Source organism: Microcebus murinus, chromosome 15 (assembly GCF_040939455.1).
Source record: "Microcebus murinus isolate Inina chromosome 15, M.murinus_Inina_mat1.0, whole genome shotgun sequence".
In the NCBI taxonomy this organism is placed as follows: Eukaryota; Metazoa; Chordata; class Mammalia; order Primates; family Cheirogaleidae; genus Microcebus; species Microcebus murinus.
In genome coordinates this window covers 69,634,534-69,654,354 of record NC_134118.1, presented here as the reverse complement: position 1 = coordinate 69,654,354, position 19,821 = coordinate 69,634,534, and the positions used below count along the sequence as shown (strand labels likewise).

At 36.3% G+C, this 19,821-nt stretch overlaps 1 protein-coding gene across 1 annotated transcript in view; it reads right to left on the bottom strand.

Annotated features, from left to right (window-relative positions):
* Positions 1-19,821, bottom strand: part of VEGFC (vascular endothelial growth factor C) — a 105,665-nt gene that overhangs the window by 85,417 nt on the left and 427 nt on the right. The gene's annotated exons all lie outside the window — the stretch shown is intronic.

Genomic DNA, 19,821 nt, shown 5'->3' with positions numbered 1-19,821 from the left:
AGACCATTATCCCAAGTGAAGTATCTCAGAAATGGAAAACCAAACACCCTATTTTCTCACTAATAATTGGGAACTAAACAATAAATACACACACAGGCATGGGTGATATAAAGAACATGGGAAACAAAGAAGGGGTAAGGTGGGGGTGGGATGAGGGATAAAAACTTACCTATTGGGTACAATGAACACTATTCTGGTACCAGGCATACTGAAAGCCCTGACTTGAGCATTACACAAGGTATCCACGTAACAGAAACACTTGTACCCCCTTAACTAATATTTTAAAATTAAAAAAAAAACAAAAAACAAAGTTATAAAAGTTATACAAACCAGCCAACCTCCTGCTTTGTCTTTCCTGCAAAAACTCCAATAAAGGGTATGGCCTAAGCTCTTTCTTCACTCCTGCCTTCTGCCATCTGACAAAAACCTGGCACTTCTTCCATGTTATGGTCGGAATGTTTGTGCCCCTCGAAAAGGCATATGTTAAAATCTCATCCCCCATGTGCTGGTATTAAGAGGTGGGGTCTTTGGCAGGTGACAAGGTCATAAGTGCGGAGTCACAGTGAATGGGATTAGTGTCCTTATAACAAAGCTTGCTAGAGCCTGTTTGTCCCTTCCCTCCTTCCACCACGTGACTACACAGCAACAAGGTGCCATCTATGAATAGATCCTCACCAGATGTCAAATTTACTGGTGCCTTGATCTTGGACTTCCCAGCTCCAAAACTGAGAACAATAAACTTCTGTCCTTTAAAAATTACCAAGTCTAAGGTATTTTGTTACAGCAGCCTTCACAAACTAAGATACACGGTGACCCTGTGTGGCATGTGTGAGGCATCCACTCTCTAGGACATGTGAGTATAGTAAGTTTTATTTGCTTGTGCCTCTCCTGGGTGTCCTCTTGTGGTCTCACCTGACTGACCATCACAGGAAAGAATACAGAGCAGAGGGATTCTGAGGATTGTACACTGGCTTCAGCAGCACAGAGGTCATTAGTATCTTGAAAAGAGCAACTTGTTATTTATATTTAATAAATATATATTTAGCTAGCAGATATTACATTAATAAATGGGTATTCAGATTAACTTTATTCCATCTACAGGCCTTTGGTCACAAAACCTCGAATAAGGACTGTGAAGGCAAGAGTATGACTCACACTGATGGAGTTAGCAATTTTCATAGGCCCTGGAGAGGGAATTAATGTGTAATCAATAGCTAACATAAGACAGTGCTTTAAATGAGCTCTCTTACAAGGTTGTAATGTGTACACTATTTCCCCCATTCACAGCCTGACTGGGGAAATCTGGCTCAGGGTGGTTAAGGCCATATAGCTCCTAATATGTGGTGCTAAATTCAAATCCAGTTTGGACTCCAAAGTCTATGCTGTTTTAACCACCCTATGTTCTGTAATAATAACATAAAATAGAATAATTAAAGAATTACACCTGAATTATATCAGAATCAAATATGGGTCCTTACACTCCCTGAAAATATTATTTCCTAGTAACCGATGCTTAAAAAAATAACCCAATAATATTAATACATATTCCTACAAGGCTTGGGAAAAGATCTCTTTTTATTTGGAAAAATCTCTGCAGATAACTTACAAAACATCTGATAGTTATATATGACCTCAAAAACAGTAATTCTGAAAAATGAAATTAAACTAGATTAAATACTCAAACTTCCAATTGTAGCTGGATCTTATTCCTCTTTTCTCATTGAACTGAAAATATTTAGAAAAGTTACACTAGCAAAAACCAGGTTAACTTCTTTCCTCAGCTACCTAGTGACATCAGTCAGTATTATTGCTTAAAATTAATAAGCTATGTTTTTCAAAAAAAAAAAATTATGTTATTAAATTTCCTTTCAAAACACACTTAGCCAGTGTATCTGGATACTCATAAAGTCTCTTTTCTAGCTTGACAAGTGATTTCCAGTGCCAAAGGGTAAATCCTAATATAAACAACATTGTTATTGTGGAAACAGTTTAAGATATTAGTCACTAGAATAATTTTTCTAAATATATTTAGCAGGTCTATCTGGCTACATATGAAATCTCTTTTAAAACCTTACATGTTATTTCCAGTGGCCTGAATAGGGTATGTCCCTCAGAAAACAGAATGGAATAAAGCCTCCATGCAGACTTTCCAGACACAGAATAAAAACAGTCTCTGACATATTTTCAACTTAGAAAGTATCTGTTTCTATTATAGTGTCCTCTGGATCACTGCCCCTGAAAAAGTGATTGAGCTCCTATTTCAGCAACAGACACTCTCCAGAAGCGGTTTAAGGAGATTAGGGTACAGTGTTCAATAAAAGCTATGAGAATTCCACCGCAGCTGGCAGGCAGCTGTGTACTCTTCCTGTTTTTCCATAGGATGAGTAACTTCTCCACCACCCCCTGACCAGCCACACAGTGGGCAATTTGACTCGACCGCTGAGATACGCATGGGAAGATCCATTGCTTCTATCCCTCGGCCTTAATACAACCTACTCTTATCTTTCATCCAGTTGAATGTGCAAGTAACTCATAAACATGCAGAATTTACTTCTCTCAAGGACATTTACTTAAAAATTTACAAAAACAGGAATCAAGCTTTGATATAAAATAGTTAAATTCTAATGTGCACCCGTTCAAAAATATCAGCCTATGTGACAATTATCCCCAAATAAGGCACATTAAGAAGAATAATTCAAAACATGAAGGACAAATAATACAGATGCGGGGGGACAATTTAAATATAAACTGGGCAAATCCTACTATATCAGATGATGGCCTTTGGAAATTAAAGAAGGAAAAATAGTTAAACTTTAAGTACCCTTATAAAAGCTGTTTTCTGCCTTCATTTAAATGCCTTTCCACGTCAAATTCCTAGTAAGTTTGATACATGGTCTACATGCCAAAAACAAATGTAACATATGAGGGCTGTCCGGAAAGTATCCAGCCATATAATATGTTCTCATTATATTAACAATGGCTGGATACTTTCCAGACAGCCCTCGTATATATGATTATGAATTTGAATAATCAATATTGTATAGTATCAAGGATAATAAAGAAATAACAGAGAAATGTATACAAGGTTTCCATTAAGATCAGAAATGTACTAAATACATTTTTGTGAGATCATGTTTCTCACTATTTCTTTCTCAGTGAGTACACATATAAGACACATGAAGAGGGACAGGCAGATACCCTGCAGTACACATGCTAAGATTCTTGTATCTGGTACCAGTGCTGTGGACACTCCACCAGGGAAGAAGAACCATTGTTTTTCCTCTGTGAGGATGACACACTGCATCTGTACCAGGTGTTTTATGGGAAGTGTGAAGAAATCTTAATCATCTATCTCCCTCTTAAGCTTAATTTTTATCATGAGCACACACACTGTGTAATATATAAATCAACACGGTAAAGTCAGGACTGGGTTATTCTGTTACCAGAGTAGCCTGTGATAGCTGCCCCTTACTTTTCACATAGACACTTGTGTGAAGAAAAGGAAGAATAGAAATCTCGATCAATACCAAACTTGTTTCAGAAAAGGAACAGCTTAACCAACAGCAAAGAATGAGTACAGTGATTACAGAAAGCCTTAGTATGGCTTAGCATTAAGCAATGGGGAGGAAATCATCAAAAAGAAGTCAAGTAAAATTTGAAAATCTTCCGTTTCCAATTTCAAAAAAAAATGTAGGATAAAAGGAAAAGTGACACCAATATGTTAAGAAAAAGTTTTTAAAATGTTATATGTACTTAATTTGGCATTATTTTGTCTTATACAAAAATCTATAATACACTACTTGAATATTTTTCAAGAGCAGTACCCTTCCCAAGATTTTTTCTTCTCTGTTACATACTTTGACCCAATAAAATTAGCAAGTTTAAATTCTCATGTATTACAATTTTTTCATGTAAAAGCTATCTCTCTGAACTGGACTTTAAATCTTTTGGGGTAGTCAAAATGTCTTATACAGTAGCATTCATTATACATAAAAATCAATACTTCAATAACATTTATCCTTTAGGTGAGTATACAAAGAATGCACCGAGGTTGCAAGCAACCATGGGAAAAAAGTCTAGAAATCACAGTGGCACAATGTTACAAATACTACTAGTTGCTTACTTATTGCAATGGTATAAATGTGACCCGCAAAGTTCATGTATTGCAAATTTAATCTCCAATGCAAGTGCTAAGAGGTGGGACCTTCATCTGCCTCTAAGAATTGATTAATGTTGTTATTGGGAGTGAATTCCTTATCTTGAGAGTTGGTTTGTATAAAAGTGAGTTCTGCCTCTTTGTGCTCCCTTGAACAATCACTCCTCACTCACTCACGCCTTCTCCATGGGGTGATGAAATAAGAACGCCCTCATCAGATGCAGCCCTTTGCCCCTGGACTTCCCATCCTCCAGAATCGTGAGCCAAATACAATCCATTCATTACAAATGGCCCAGTCTGCAATGTAGAGTGGCATAAAACAGATTAAGACACTTACCAAAAGTCCATTTTCCTTTTCTTCTTTGCAAAGAGAATTTCAATATTGTCTGAAAATGCATGTACTTTACTTCTCAGCTTCTCTTACAGCTAGAGGTGGCCAAAAGACAGTTCTTCCCAGTCAGATATACATGCAAATCTACTAGGGATTTCTGAGAAAGTGTTTGTTTTGGTTTGAATGTGTTAAGGCAACAGCCTCCCCTCTCCTTATTCTTCCTTCTGTGAAATCAGGCATAACACTGCACAGGAATCAGCCTTGTTGCAATGAGAATGAAGACCATTCAAACGGGGGCAGAAGAGGGCAAACTATCGTTCTTTCCTGACTATATGATCTTATATCTGGAAAACCCAAAGATTCTAGATTCTGCCATCATACTGGAATTGATAAACAAATTCAGCAAAGTCTCAGGTTACAAAATCAATGTACAGAAATCAGTAGCATTCCTATATGCTAACAACAGTCAAACTAAAGAACCAAATCAAAGACTCAGTACCTTTCACAATAGCAATAAAGAAAATGAAATACCTAGGAATATATTTAACTAAGGAGGGGGAAAACTCTACAAGGAGAACTATGAAACACTGAGGAAGGAAATAGCAGAGGATGTAAACAGGTGGAAAACCATACCATGCTCATGGGTTGGCAGAATCAACATTGTTAAAATATCTACATTACCAAAAATGATCTACAGATTCAATGCAATCCCTATTAAAATACCAACATTGTTTTTCACAGATCTAGAAAAAATAATTCTACGCTTTGTATGGAACCAGAGAAGACCCCATATACCAAAAGCAATCTTAAGCAAAAAGAACAAATTGGGAGGTATCAATCAATTTACTAGACTTCAAGCTATACTATAATGCTACAGTAACTAAAACAGCATAGCGCTAGCACAAGAACAGAGATATAGACCAATGGAACAGAACTGAAAACCCAGACATGAAACTATTCACATATAGCTATCTAATCTTTGACAAAGCAGACAAAAATATACATTGAGGAAAAGAATCCTTATTCAATAAATGGTGCTGGGAAAATTGGATAGCCACATATAGAAGACTGAAACAGGATCCACAACTCTCACCTCTCACAAAACTCAACTGATGGTGGATAACAGACTTAAATGTCAGGCATGAAATTATAAGGATTCTAGAAGAAAATGTTGGAAAAACTCTTATAGACATTGGCCTCAGCAAAGAATTTATGAAGATCCCAAAGGCAATCACAGCAACAGTGAAAATAAATAAATGAGACCTGATCAAATTAAAAAGCTTCTGCACAGCCAAGAAAACTATCACTAGAGCAAACAGACAACCTACAGAATGGGAGAAAATATTCACATGCTACACATCTGATAAAGGGCTGATAACTATAATCTATATAGAATTCAGGACAATCAGCAAGAAAAAATCAAACAACCCTATCAAAAAGTGGGCAAAGGACATTAACAAAAACTTTTCAAAAGAAGATAGACTAATGGCCAACAAGCATATGAAAAAATGGTCAAGATCGCTAATCATCAGGCAAATACAAATCAAAACCACAATGAGATATCACTTAACTCCAGTGAGAATGGCCTTTATATCAAAAAGTCTGAAAACAATAAACGTTGGCATGGATGCAGAGAGATAGGAACACTCATACACTGCCGGTTGGACTGCAAACTAGTTCAACCTTGTGGAAAGTAATATGGAGATACCTTAAAAAGCTACAAGCAGAGCTACCATTTGATCCAGCAATCCCATTACTGGGCATCTACCCAAAGGAAAAAAAGACATTCTATAAAAAAGACATCTACACTAGAATGTTTATAGCAACACAATTGCAAAGATTTGGAAACAACCCAAGTGCCCATCAATACATAAGTGGATTAATAAAATGTGGAATATGTATACTATGGAGTTCTACTCAGCCACAAAAAAACAATGGTGATCTAGCACCTCTTATATTATCCTGGATAGAGCTAGAGCCCATTCTACTAAGTATCATAAGAATGGAAAAACAAGCACCACATGTACTCACCATCAAATTGGTATTAACTGATCAACACTTACGTGCACATATAATAGTAACGTTCATCAGGTGTCGGGCAGGAGGGGATGAGTCTATTCTCCTCATCCCCAGGAGGGGATGAGTCTATTCACACCTAATGGGTGCACTGGCTGGGGGATGGACATGTTTGAAGCTCTGACTATGGTGGGGCAAAGGCAATATATGTAACTTAAACATCTGTAGCTCCATAATATGCTAAACTAAAAAAATGTAACCTAGAAAACAGAAAAAAGAGAGAGAGAGAGAGAGAGAGAGAGAGAGAGAAAGGCCACACCCTAAAGATGACCAAGTGAGAAAAACATATTCTGGGACATTGATGACATAATGGAGTTCCGTGTTCCACCATCCCTTAATTGCGCATTGGTGTCTTTTGGTTATTGGAGAAAAATAAATTCTTATTTCCTTAAGCCACTGCAGTTAGATTTTTCTTATATACAGCTAAATCTCATTTTAACAGATACTCTCAAAATAGTTGGTAAAATCACCAGAGACAGAAATAAAATTCTTCTGTGCCTTGTGTATGGCTATATACATATAAAAGGTCATTCTAGCATCAAAGAACAGAAGTATATAGGAGAACCCTTAGGGAAAAGAAACCAAAGAGAGAAGAAGAAAGGCGATTTTTTTAAATTTGTGAAGCCAAATAGTAGTGAGGGTAAATAATAATAGCTGAGACCAATGGGAAGTAGTAATGATTCTTATTTTAATTATAGCTGAGTAATTAGGATGAGGTTATGTTTAATACACATTAATGAACACAATAAGAATTCAAGTTATTATACTTAAAATGCTAATCTTCAGGAATCTAGAACATTCACTTATGAAGACAACCTCATTTCTTTAGTTTATTGAATAAATGACAAGTTAGTATTCTCTGCTTGTGAAATTTACTGGTTCTTAGCACACTTCTAGGAAAAATAAAATAACAAGATTAATAATACATATTATACAGTTGATTTATGACATGTCATTACTTGGCATTCTTAAATAATGTATGTTATAGGACCACTTAATATATAATACAGCATAGGACTTTAATAAAATTAAAATACATCCTAAATAAAAATTCTGATTGATATCTGAATTACTCAGAAAAAATTATGAAAATTAACATTATAAGTGTTCATTTTTAAATATAATAGAAAGGAATATGTAATATAGTTAATAATTTCAGAAGGCACAGAGCCAAATGAGAGACTCACTTCTGCTTGTCACTCAACAACTTTATTTAGTTATGCCAATTATAGTGTATATGTGTGGAGTTTGTTGAATGGCTTATTTTTGTGGTAAACAATCACCTTTGTATACATAAAATGGGGACAATATGTAAAACAGGAGAAACATGAAACTGAAATGTAAATATCAAAGAAATAAGAAATGGAAAAATAAGACCAATCCTAGAAATTAAAATGATTTCCCTACATAAACCCAATAAGTAAAAATATACTTTGTGGTCCAGGGCATGTCTTGAAGGAATAAATTGGAACAAATGCTGCAATGTTGTTTCCTACACTTGACATGTTTCGACATGTCTTGACAATCTACTAGATTGTCAGGCAGGGATATCCTAGAAATCAGTTGGTCTAGCCTCAGACTAGGACAAGCTGCAGCCCAGTTGATTAGATCTGAATAACCGATAGGGTCAAAGCGCCTTGAGCAGAGTACTCTGCAAATATTGCTGACTCACAGGTATCCTAATCATCTGCCAGATGGAAAATAATGTGGCAGAAGTGACTTTTAAACATTTACCCTGGAGTGGAGAATAATAAATTCACAGTTCCAAGAGGAAGCAAGTAACCAGCAGAGAGAAACTTGTCAAGTATAAAAATCTTTAATTATTTCAGATATACTACAGTTTGGAGGTCATCGGGCTCCAGCTTCAAAATTTTACATCTGAGAAAAAAAACAAAAAAACTAAATAAAAGAAAATGTGTTGTGTCTATAAATAAACTATTAGAAAAAATAATTTAAACTAAGATTATATTTCCCTTATTACTTGATGTTGAAATTTTCCCCAAAACATTAACTTGAAACTTTTAATTGATTTAAAAGAGTTTCTTGTATATATTTACAATAGTGTTGGACAGAGCATTTCTTAAGAATGAGTACTCTGTACGTCAGCCAATCACATTTTTTGAAGCACCTCTGAACATTCCATTGAGTTATATAATTGCAGTTAAAACAGTTCCTGTTACATCTGCAAGCAGTTGTTGACAGATGAAAAGATAAGCTTATAGGCCACTTATTGTATTTCCAGCTGTTTTAAATTTAAATTAACATTCTTTTGTAATTTCCTATCCTGACAACTATGATGACAAATTCAGGTTTGCAAAGGCCTAGAATCCAACATGATTTTTTAATAGTCCAGGTGTTTAATTATTCATTGATCTCAATTAAGCATGTGAAAATATGTTTTTGTTTGCACTTTTTTTCCTATCAATTATGAGACTTCTCATCCAACTTTCTCTAAACCCTATGAGAAGTCTCTTTCTCTGTTCAATCTAGTTACCATTTTCCAAACAATTAGAGATGGTCGGGGTCATTTCCAGGCTATTAACACTTTTAACAGCTAGAAGGGGCAAAAGGTATAGCCTTACCAATAGACGAACCTTTATTTATTTAAAATGTGCCTATTGAATAAGGCCTAGTAAAGCATTTGTAAAATACAAACACAACATTTTAAAGGAAACCATCAGCCAAGCAAAAAATGTTGGATTATAAAAATAAAAAATTATATAAAAATACAAGTTAACTCTGAGGTGAAAAAGACTCAGGACACGATAGCACAAATTTACAAAGTCACTCCATAGTCAAGGGATTATGTTATTAATTATAAAAGTCTCATCAATGTCTTATAAAGTCTTTCACATAAGGCTGAAAGTGTCCCATTGATAAGCAAAAGTAAACTTTTGAAATTATAAATCATTTTCTGATTTTCAGAAAAGAAAATAAGGGAACAAGAAGAAAGGCAGTGCCTTAGCAGGAAAGGAAAAGTTTTCCCATAAATCCCTACTAGATTTTCACTTACAGGTAAGTTGCCAAGAACTATCCTTGGGCAACACTGGCAGTAAAGGAAGCTGAAAAAATGAGATTAAAAAAAAATGGGGTTCATGTGACTTCAAACAAGAACTGTACAAAAATGTGACATGCATTTTAAGTATTTTTATCTTTAATTCACTAAGTTATGTGTCACTGTGTGTATACTACAGCAATGTAATAACTAACTATCCTGTGTTCAAGTGGACATGACACAAAGGTGTGTTTTTCTAAAGTAAAACAGAACCAGGCTCCAGAAGAGTGGTCCTCCCTGCTACCAATGTTAAAAAGGGAAAAAAAATCTTGGATTAACATTTATGACATCATTATTTGCTTAATCTGTATATCTGAAGCAGCTTTAAATTACCCAATCCTAAATGTGATGGTCGTGACTCATGAATAATTTTGGCCTTGATAAAATTCTAATTTGGCATGAACAGATACCATAATTAAAAAGAAAGATGTTGGGCTCAAAGAGAACAAACAATGAATCCCTACCATTTCAAAAGGAAAATATGGCCCTGAGACAAAAGGATTAGTTTGTTTTTTAGGGAAGTCATACATGTCATGACCCATAAGCAAACATGAATCCAAATAAGTGTTCTATTTTTCAAAACATAAACTTGGAAGAGGACTTTAAAAAGGATAAAGTAACTAAATACACACACAACAGACACAAACAAAAAAGAAAGAATTAAAAATATTCCATGTAGCCAATGATACTGTAGTAAATTAAACCATAGTGTGGTTTAAAACAGCCTCACATCTGGTATTTGATATTAAGTGGCTACTTCCAAGGAGCTTTGAGTGAACGGAAACAAAAATCCCTTTTACAGATTATAGGAATTCAATCAAAGGATTCATGGCAGCTTTGTGGTCACTCCAGTTAAAAGAATCTACCATTTTCTTTAAAATTCCAGTCTGATTTAATTTGCCAAATTTATCCACTCTTTCTTTGGGGAGGGAGACGTGGGGGACCGATTTAATTATAAACAAAAGAGAAAGTGAACTATTTTCTCTCAGTGAAAGGTTTTCAGGTCATTACAAACACATCTTTTTAAGTGAAGGAATTATGTTTGCCATTTCAGAAAAGGGCAGTAAGCCTTGAAGGCTCCTTGGCTGAGAAGGCAGATAGGTGGTCAGCTTCCCATACTCCCAGCCAATTGCCAGGAGGGGGAAAGTGCTGCCTACCTCAAAGTGGCACACACCCAGGTGTGCATGAACCTTCCCAAATAACCAGTGTCGAAATCTGGTATTATTATTTTTTTCATAAATCTTTCACCTTTTTCCAGTATTTTAGCAATTTGGAACAAAAAGTATTAATTTCATGAATATTTCTGCCACATATTAAAATAATATTAAATAAGCAATGTTATTTTAATCCTATTTGTGACAAAAAAAGATGCACAGAACTTGTACTAGAAAAAGAAATTAGTATGATAATGAAAAACTACTGTGGTGAAAACTACATTAAAATATGAATTTGAATACTATAACTGGGGAAATGTAATAACACTTAAATATAAAACTTCATTTTACATAATTACATGAAATTCTAATCCTCAAATAAAAGTATTAAAATCACTCTAACAAAAAATTGAAAATATAAAAACAAAACAACAAAAAAACAAAAAATTATACCAGTATCTGCATACCAATGTGTATGGATAATATAGTATAATCTAATTTTTATTCATTTACATACTGCTCAAGTGTCTATTTCATTTAGTCCTTTGTTCCAGACTGTTAGAAAAAAATTCTCTATTTAGAAGTATGGTATCTGGTCAAAAGTTCCTAAAATACTCCCACTAACAGGTATACTGGAATCCTAAGGAAGTGAGTACTTCCAAGATGTTATTGATAAAAAATATGTCATCAGCTCTTCAAGAGCTGGGAAGCATGTACAGCACTGATTTTTAATTCTCTTTTCCTGCCTGCTCATGTCCTCCAACGCCCCCCGGGACTGCAAAGTGTTTGGCACACGGCAACCCCACAATTCACAGCATCGACTGGCAAACTGGCAAACAGAACCACCAAACAAAACCAGATGTTCTGACTGAATTAAAGTACTCAAGTAAACCAGACTTCCTCTCAGAGAAGGAAAGTATCTATTCAGTGATTCATCTCAATTATAGTACAGAGGGCACATGCTTTGCAGGTTGCCATTCAGGAAGAGGGCCCCAGAGAAGTAGTTCCATCAAATTTTTCTAAACAAATTCATACAAGTTTAACTCTTCCATATAACATTCTACCATTGAATTTTCTTTATATTGTCTTCAGTGAGAGTGTATTTTTAATATTTTAAATATTCTGTGATGAGTTCACTGTAAATTTAAAATGCATATTTGTATTACTTTTGTGACAATAAAGGCTTGAAATGTTTTACATGTCAGAGTGGCACTATTAGCATGTTTCATTAATAAACATTTAAACTTGAAAGTGTTCAAGATGAGTTCATGGGAATGTATATGGCATTATACATTATAATTATCTTGTGTGTACCAAAGTACTTTTCACCCAAATGGCCTGGGTATGAGTGAAGCACTTTAGGGGATGGGCATCACCCCGGATTCCTTGGTTTGGTGGTCTGTGGCCAGGGCTGTCACTCACCAGGACAGGCACAAACACAAGCACCCAGGAGGGGTGGGAACACATCACAGGCAGAAGTACAACACACAGCCTCTGTACACCAAACGATTAAACACCCTGGATCTCCCCCAACTGTCTAAAAATTAAGTATCAATCTTACATCTTCTTGCCAAATTTTAGAAATTAGAAAAACTGTTCCTAAGCTTATAATAAAAAATGTAATAAATTAGTTGCAAGGTGCTAGAGAATCACAGTTCCTTCCTCTGCCTAGGGCAGAGTACTTAATGCATTATGGTTTTTTTCTGATCATGAAGCCTGCATATTTAACAGAAATTTACAGAATGCTTACTATGTGGCTGACATAGTTTTAAGGGCATACACACACTCTCTCTCTCTCTCTTTAATCTTTAGGAAATAAGAATTAATTATTGTCTTCATTTTATATATATAAAAAAGCACAGAGATGCTAAGTAACTTGTCCAAGGTCACACAGGCAGGTGTGCCACAGGGAAGACATGAATTCACATAGCCAGGATGCAAATGCAGGAAGGCAAGTTCCAAAGCCTGTGCTCTTATCCACTGCACTGCATCTCTATCTAAACAATTTTGTCACTGATGCAAGTGACAACTGTATGAATGAAATAGGCAGAAATATTGACAGTGAGTTCTAGGCACTATCACAAGCAGTGTAAAACAAAGTGCATAGGTTCTGCAGTCAGCAAAAGAGCTAGATTTTGATTCTAGCCTTTACTACTTACGACGACATACTTTACTACTGCATAAAAGAAAGAAAATGGTAACTTGGAGACCAAGTTTTAAGGTAAATTAAATTACAAAATAAATGTCTAATAAAAACCTTTACAACTACAGAAGTCACAAATCACATCTTTCTGATCCACCCCCAAATATTCATCTCTTCCCCACCAAAAGAGGACAGTGTCCAAATGAAGACAGTGTTGAAACCAAACTCCTTGAGAAGTCTGACTTTTAAACTCTTAAGTATTTGCACAAAGTTGCACATCTGAATATTTCCTCTTCCAGTATGTCCATTTTCTAATAGGTGTCTTTTGAGTAAATTGTTCCACACTAAAAAAATTTTTTATAACAGCAGTTCCAGAGTATTTATACTATTTATTTGATAGTTTATCTGCCCCCCTCCCTTCCTAGTGTTACTGTTAGCAGGACTACCTTTAAGCAGATTTTAAAAGGAAGGAATTTCTAGAACACTTTAGGGTTCCTTCTCTTTTTAATTTGTCAGCTGACCTACAAATAAGTGTACACATAAACTGTGGAGAAGGTAATCTCATATACTTCTGTTTTTTTTTTTTTTGTTTTTTTTTTTTATGTTCTATTTCAATGGATTGTCTAAAAATTCTCAGCCAGGCAAGAAAGAATACATAAGTCATGGTTGGCAGTTTGAAGAACTATTAAGAGGTGAATGAATGTGTGTTTGTGTGTGGATGTGCGTGTGTGTGTATCTAAGCATGACCACTGTTTACACTGCTTGCTCTGTCTGGAATGCAAACTACAATAGCAAACATATCAGTTTCTATAATTTTTTAAATGTATCCAAATAGCACAGTGATGTGGGCTTACATAAGTCAAACATAATCACCGTTATCAACATCAGTGATCAGTAGCATACAGAGGAGTTCAAATACCGTATATGGACGGCGACCAGAATGAGAAGGGCACAGTCATGGCCAAACACCATAAGAAACCCTGCCTTTGGAATGGCTCTGAGAAGCTTCAACTGGCTCCTAGTTGCTTCTTTAAACATACCTGTGCAACAATTGCAGCATTAAGCTCCTTAAAATGCTATTTGCAGCATACCCACCAAGAATCTCTAGAGGCTCCTGTGGATTTCAATCCAAACTCAAGACTTGTTCTTTGGATTCTCATACTTTCCACTTTATTTCCCTCTATTTCCCTTAAAGCTTTTAACTCTTGAGCCCAGGAAGTCTGCTTCCAGTTCCCCAAACACCCCTGACTATTACTATCTCTGTATTTTACTGCAACTCTTCAATATCCAAAATATTCCTCCCTCCCCAACTTCTGTAATTAGCATCTTCTGATTTTTCACATTGGATTTCCTATGGTGCCATCTCGCCCAGGCCTGCCCATGCAATGCCTAGAAGTCTACCCAACAGCTGATAGTAAACTCTCTTTCAAAATCTCTTATATTGTCTGGATTTACAGTTTAATTAATTTCTGGTATTTTTAATGAGTACATTTCTTGCTTTTCGAAAATGATTTTAACCTTGTTATAGACAAGAATCGCTCACTCTACATTTTTTGCATCACTCACTGAACTGTAATTTCCTGCTTAGAATTGAAGCTGCCACTAGTGAGAATTGATTAAAATGTCCCCGAATTGAAGTAAATTTATATATGAGAATTTGGATTAAAAAGTACATAAACCTGAGACTAGTTGGTAAAGTGGATTCAGGAGTAGCCACATGGCCTCGTTCTTGAGTTCCTCAATTTCCTTTCCCTGCCTCTTCCAGGCAGCCTCCAAGGCAATACAGCAATTGAGGATGGCCTTTGGAAAAGAACAGTGCTACTATCCCATCTTTACCTTGAGCCCTTGGAACTGCATGAGTCTTAGATGGCAGGATTTTGCAGGAAACCCTGCATTTTAATATTCACACCAACACCCCCTGCCCCCCAACAACAAGTGGGATGTATGGCAGCATCCCATAAATAAACACATTATCATTTCTTCAATGAAGTTTAGAAATATTTGAACTTAGAGAATAAATAGTGACAATAAATAGCTTTATGTCAGTTCAGATTAGGGTTATAGCACCAAATAATTTATAAAAATGAGCTTTTAGATTTCAAAACTGCAAAAAAAGGATCATAGACCCTTTCTAAAGCTTGGTAAGCCACTAGAGCACTATTAGTTCAAAGAAACTGCAAGAATTCATCAGCAAAATGGTACTTTAAGGTACCTATTTGATTGATTCTATGATGGATGCCCACTAAAACCAATTCAATAAAAACAATCTCAGTTCTTTAATGGTTAAACATAAACTCTGGAAAAAAAAAAATCAATTGAGGATAGGAACCACCTGAACAATTTACAAGAGTAAATTTCGGAAGAAACAATTACACAGACAAACCTAAAATATTTACAGTAAATTTTAGAATTACACTTTAAATCAAACTCATTAGCATCCCTCCATGTTTAATGTTCTCTGCTACACCTGTTTTTTCTTTTTTATTTATTTTTTAAAAATTTTTTATTTTAGCCTATTATGGGGGTACAAGTGTTAAGGTTACATGTATTGCCCGTGCCCCCTGCCCCCTCAAGTAAGAGCTTCAAGCGTGTTCATCCCCCAAACACTGCACATCTTACTCATTGTGGTCGTATATACCCATCCCCTCCTCCCCCCTCCCACCCTCCCAACATCTGATAAATGTTACTCCTTTATGTCCACTTAGGTGTTGATCCGTTAATACCAATTTGCTGGTGAGTACATGTGTACACCTGTTTTTTCTAACATGAAAAAAATCAGTGATATCTTAATTTCACAATTTATACAAATCTGAACTTACAACTATGTGTCTGTAACAAAAGGTGGGCCCATATAATATTTATAGAGTGCATATCTACCAGGAATAATGTAATTGGTGAAAGGTCAAACAATATATGCTCAGAAGTAGGAGGAGGTATAATGCTTCTGCCAACTAAAGCTTGTTCTTTCGAAATCCACTTATTTGCGAAAGGTCCTTTGGCACAGGTAAAATCACAGTCCTTCACTGAAGTCACATCAGCACAACTTAGAAAAACTGTCAGAAATTTTTGTTAAGCCCCTAGCTAAGCAGTTGTTCTGAGGATATACTACTATTCCTACTATGGATTGGGTCATTTATGATTTGCCTTTACTCAAAGGGACACCATGTGGTAAAGTCTGGAAGAAAGCCTATGTTTATTTCAGTCTGTCCCACTGTGAGGTACTGAGACCTAAATAAATGCAACAAGGTGGCCATAACTGCAAATTCAAATAGGGTGCTTCTCTCCGCCTTCTTCCACACTGCTACAAGGGGCTGGAGAACAGCAGAGGGACTGAAAAGAGCACGGACTGTGGGTCATGCACAAACCCCAGAGGCCCAAATTCGTGACCACACTTCTCTAAAATACATATGCTCCTTGACTTAGGATGGGGCTACAGCCCGATAAATCCATGGTATCATTAAGTTGAAAATGCATTTAATATGCTGTAGAATACTGGTTGTTTAGTGATCGCATGGCTGACTGGCTGAGGCTCACTGTCCTGTCCAGCATGGAAAGAAAGTATCTTACTGCATATTGCTAGCCCAGGAAAAGATCAAAATTCAAAATTTGAAGTATGGTTTCTACTGAATTTGTATTAATTTTGCACCACTGCACTGTCAAAAAATCCTAAATCGAACCATTGTAAGTCACAGACCCTCTGTATATGCTACGAAAGTGTTTAAAAAAGGAAAAAGGGGGGGGGGAAAGAGCCTCTTGTAACTCGTTAAGTCATCTGAATCTTAGGTTCATCATCCTTAATGAAAAGAATAATATCCATCTCATGGTGGTGTAGTGAAAAACAAAATAAAATTAATTTGCAACACTCTTAGTAAAGTGCATATCATACTCAGGTGCTTAGGACATGGCTGATGATAATTATTTAAACCCTCACTCTCTCCCTACACCTGCCAAAGGCAAGAACAGTGGTGGAGGATGGGGAGATAGGATATACAGGAAACCCTCATTACTCTCACTCCAGCTCCTCTGTCCCCAAAAGCCCAAGTAAGATCCAGGTTGGACGCATGGAGGTAACAAGGAAGCCAGGACCTCCCTCCCTCTCAACGGCCCGTAACTGGAAGTCCAGAAAGAAATCTCCCCAATCCACTACCCTCCACCCTTGTCAGTTCAACTTAAAAGGACAGGAATAGAGATCCACTGGTCTTAAAAATATGCCACCAAGATCAGTAACTAGCTGCTTCCTGTAAAGCAATTTTGATGATAACTGTCTCCTGAACAATGGCTACCAATCAGGTATTCATAGTCCAGAAGAAAAAATACAAATAAGTGGAAACCAAAATGAAAGATAAATTGAGCTTTATGGCTAAAGCCATATATGGCCAGCATCACTAAGAGTAATGTCAGAAATCTCTCATAAGATAGGAGGTTGAGAAATATGCTTAATTGTATATTCTAAGGAAAACTGTAAACATAACAACTGTAGACTTGCCAACTCTGGTTTCCCCTTCACGTTCAGTTAATTTTACTTCTGCAAGCCTTACTTTTCTGACATTGACTTGTTTGTGCTAACATCCTTCAGAGAAACACGTTAGGACTTTTCAGTTAAGTAATACAACCACAAATAATTATAAAAAGGAATCTAATAAATCAAATAGTGGTGAAGGAATAAGAAGATCTTGATTTCATTTGTGATTTCATCTCCAATCTTTTGTACAGCTTTGGGCATAGGGTGAAGGATGGGATGACTGACCTTGGTTCATAGTTTGTGAGATCTTCTGTATTTTTTAAATATTTTTTAAAAACTTACCTAAGTGCAAGTCAACAAAAATTTGCATCTATTGGGATTATGTATATTTAGCATCTTCTATTTACCTTCTGAAATATCTTCTTGGGGGTTTATGTAGTTCATAGAAAATTAGTAATTAGTAATTGGTTCCTCGCCAGTTCTTCTCTACAGCTTAAACCCAAGTGAGGTGCTTGTACAGGCCACTAGGGAGAGACATGGAGTCTCTGGATCAGTTCTTGGCAGTTGCATGGCAAGCTCATAACAAGGACATAGCAGTTTCACTGGAGGCGTTAATGACACATGCCCTGTGAAGGCTCTATTCACTCACTGGGTGACACTTTAGTGCAGCAATAATACACTGCCTTGTGGTCAATGGGACTCAGAGACTTAAAATGATGTTTCATCAAGTGGGAAAGCACCCTTATTGCATATAGAATATCAACTCATATTCACCATACAGAGTATAAAAGATGGTTAAATATGAAAAGTAACATTTGCAAAGAAAAATGCCTAGAGATTTTGATGGCATGGGGAATATTTGATTATATTGCTAATGGTGACAACTTTGAAAATTAAAAATAAATTAACCTTTTGATCCTCCAATCCCACACCTATACGTAACACACACATAAGTGCACGCAAGGGCACATACATTCAGGACTGACCTAGCAGTGAATGACTCTCACACTGGCAACTGGCTTATCAGGAAATGCTTGTCATTTTATTTCCTTCTTCCCACTTTCTTACTGTAAGCCAAAGTTGCCATAGGCAATAGAGAGGTGTTGCCTTACTAAGATGCGCTTTTACTAGTTTGACTTTGCAGAAACAAAAAGTGAACAGGTAAAGCAAAATTCAAAGACCCAAATTACAGGAAGTGTCATCGGGTCCACTGCTACATTTTTGACATATTTTAAGGTCAGAGAGATATTCACATCATTGTAGTTATAGCAATGTAAATCTCTGCACCGAAAATTATTTTGCAATTTATATAATGTTCTGCAACTTCATGTGTATTGTTTTTTCATTAACCTCTATATTAAATTACAAATTCCAATATTTTAATTTTTCCCTAAAATTTAAATACAAAAGTAGTTTGATTTTTAAAAATTAGTCTTCTCAATCTTAAAGTGTATTTCAAAATATAAGGGGAAAGGCAATTTAATGTCTACACTTTGAGTATGTGTACACAAAGTCAACTGCAAGTTGAGGTAACACCCCACTGGTACTTCCCCACTTGCACTCAGTTGAAATAAACCACTACTGTCTAGTTCCAACAAGGGGTACTGCAAGTGTTTGAACTGTGCTGGCTCACAGTCGGTCAAAAGTAACTTCTTCAGGAGTTCAAGAACTCTCTTAAGCATACTCTACAGCCTTATGTCAGGTATGAACTTTTAAGGAAATACATATTCTCTTAGAAGAGCCAATAAGCAAGCACAAACACGATAACTCCTTTTTGAAAATCAGAATGCCTCGAAAGTATGTATCTTAGCAACATTTTCAGGCAAAGGATAAACACCTCTTATTTAAAAAGCAAAACAAAACAAAATACCCCCAAACAAAAAACCCTTAGTTTTCTGTATCTCATTGATGAGATTTTCAGAAATGCAGTTTATCAAGTTAGAAAAAAGCTTTGCCTTGCTTTTTTTTAGATTATGATCTAAACGACTCTAATCTGCTGTTCCATCTCAACTCTGGCCAACTTCAGTGAACTAAAGTCTTATAACCTTCAAGCGCGGTTACTAAATTCCCTTACACTTCTAAAATCGCGCACAGCGCTTGGTGTTCCTTATGCTATGAACCCTCAGGAAATTAAGCCTCGGTTGACCGGTCATCCTTGCCTCAGGAGCTGTTTGGAGTCCCACTCATCAGCTAGGGACAGAAAAGAGCATTTGTCCCCACCAGAACGGACTCAGGCTCTCCCGAGCCCGGGTAACTGGGCAGGGTTCGAGACCCCCTCGTGGCAGCGGCAGAGACCGCTCCGAAATGGGTTACGTGATCCCTATCATTAGGGACTCTCTGGGCCCCTTCGCTCGTGTCACTCGCTCTCTGTCTAGTCACAACTTTCTATTTTGAAACTAGAAAACTTTCCTCCAAGGAAGCGTGCACCGAGCTCGGCGACTCTG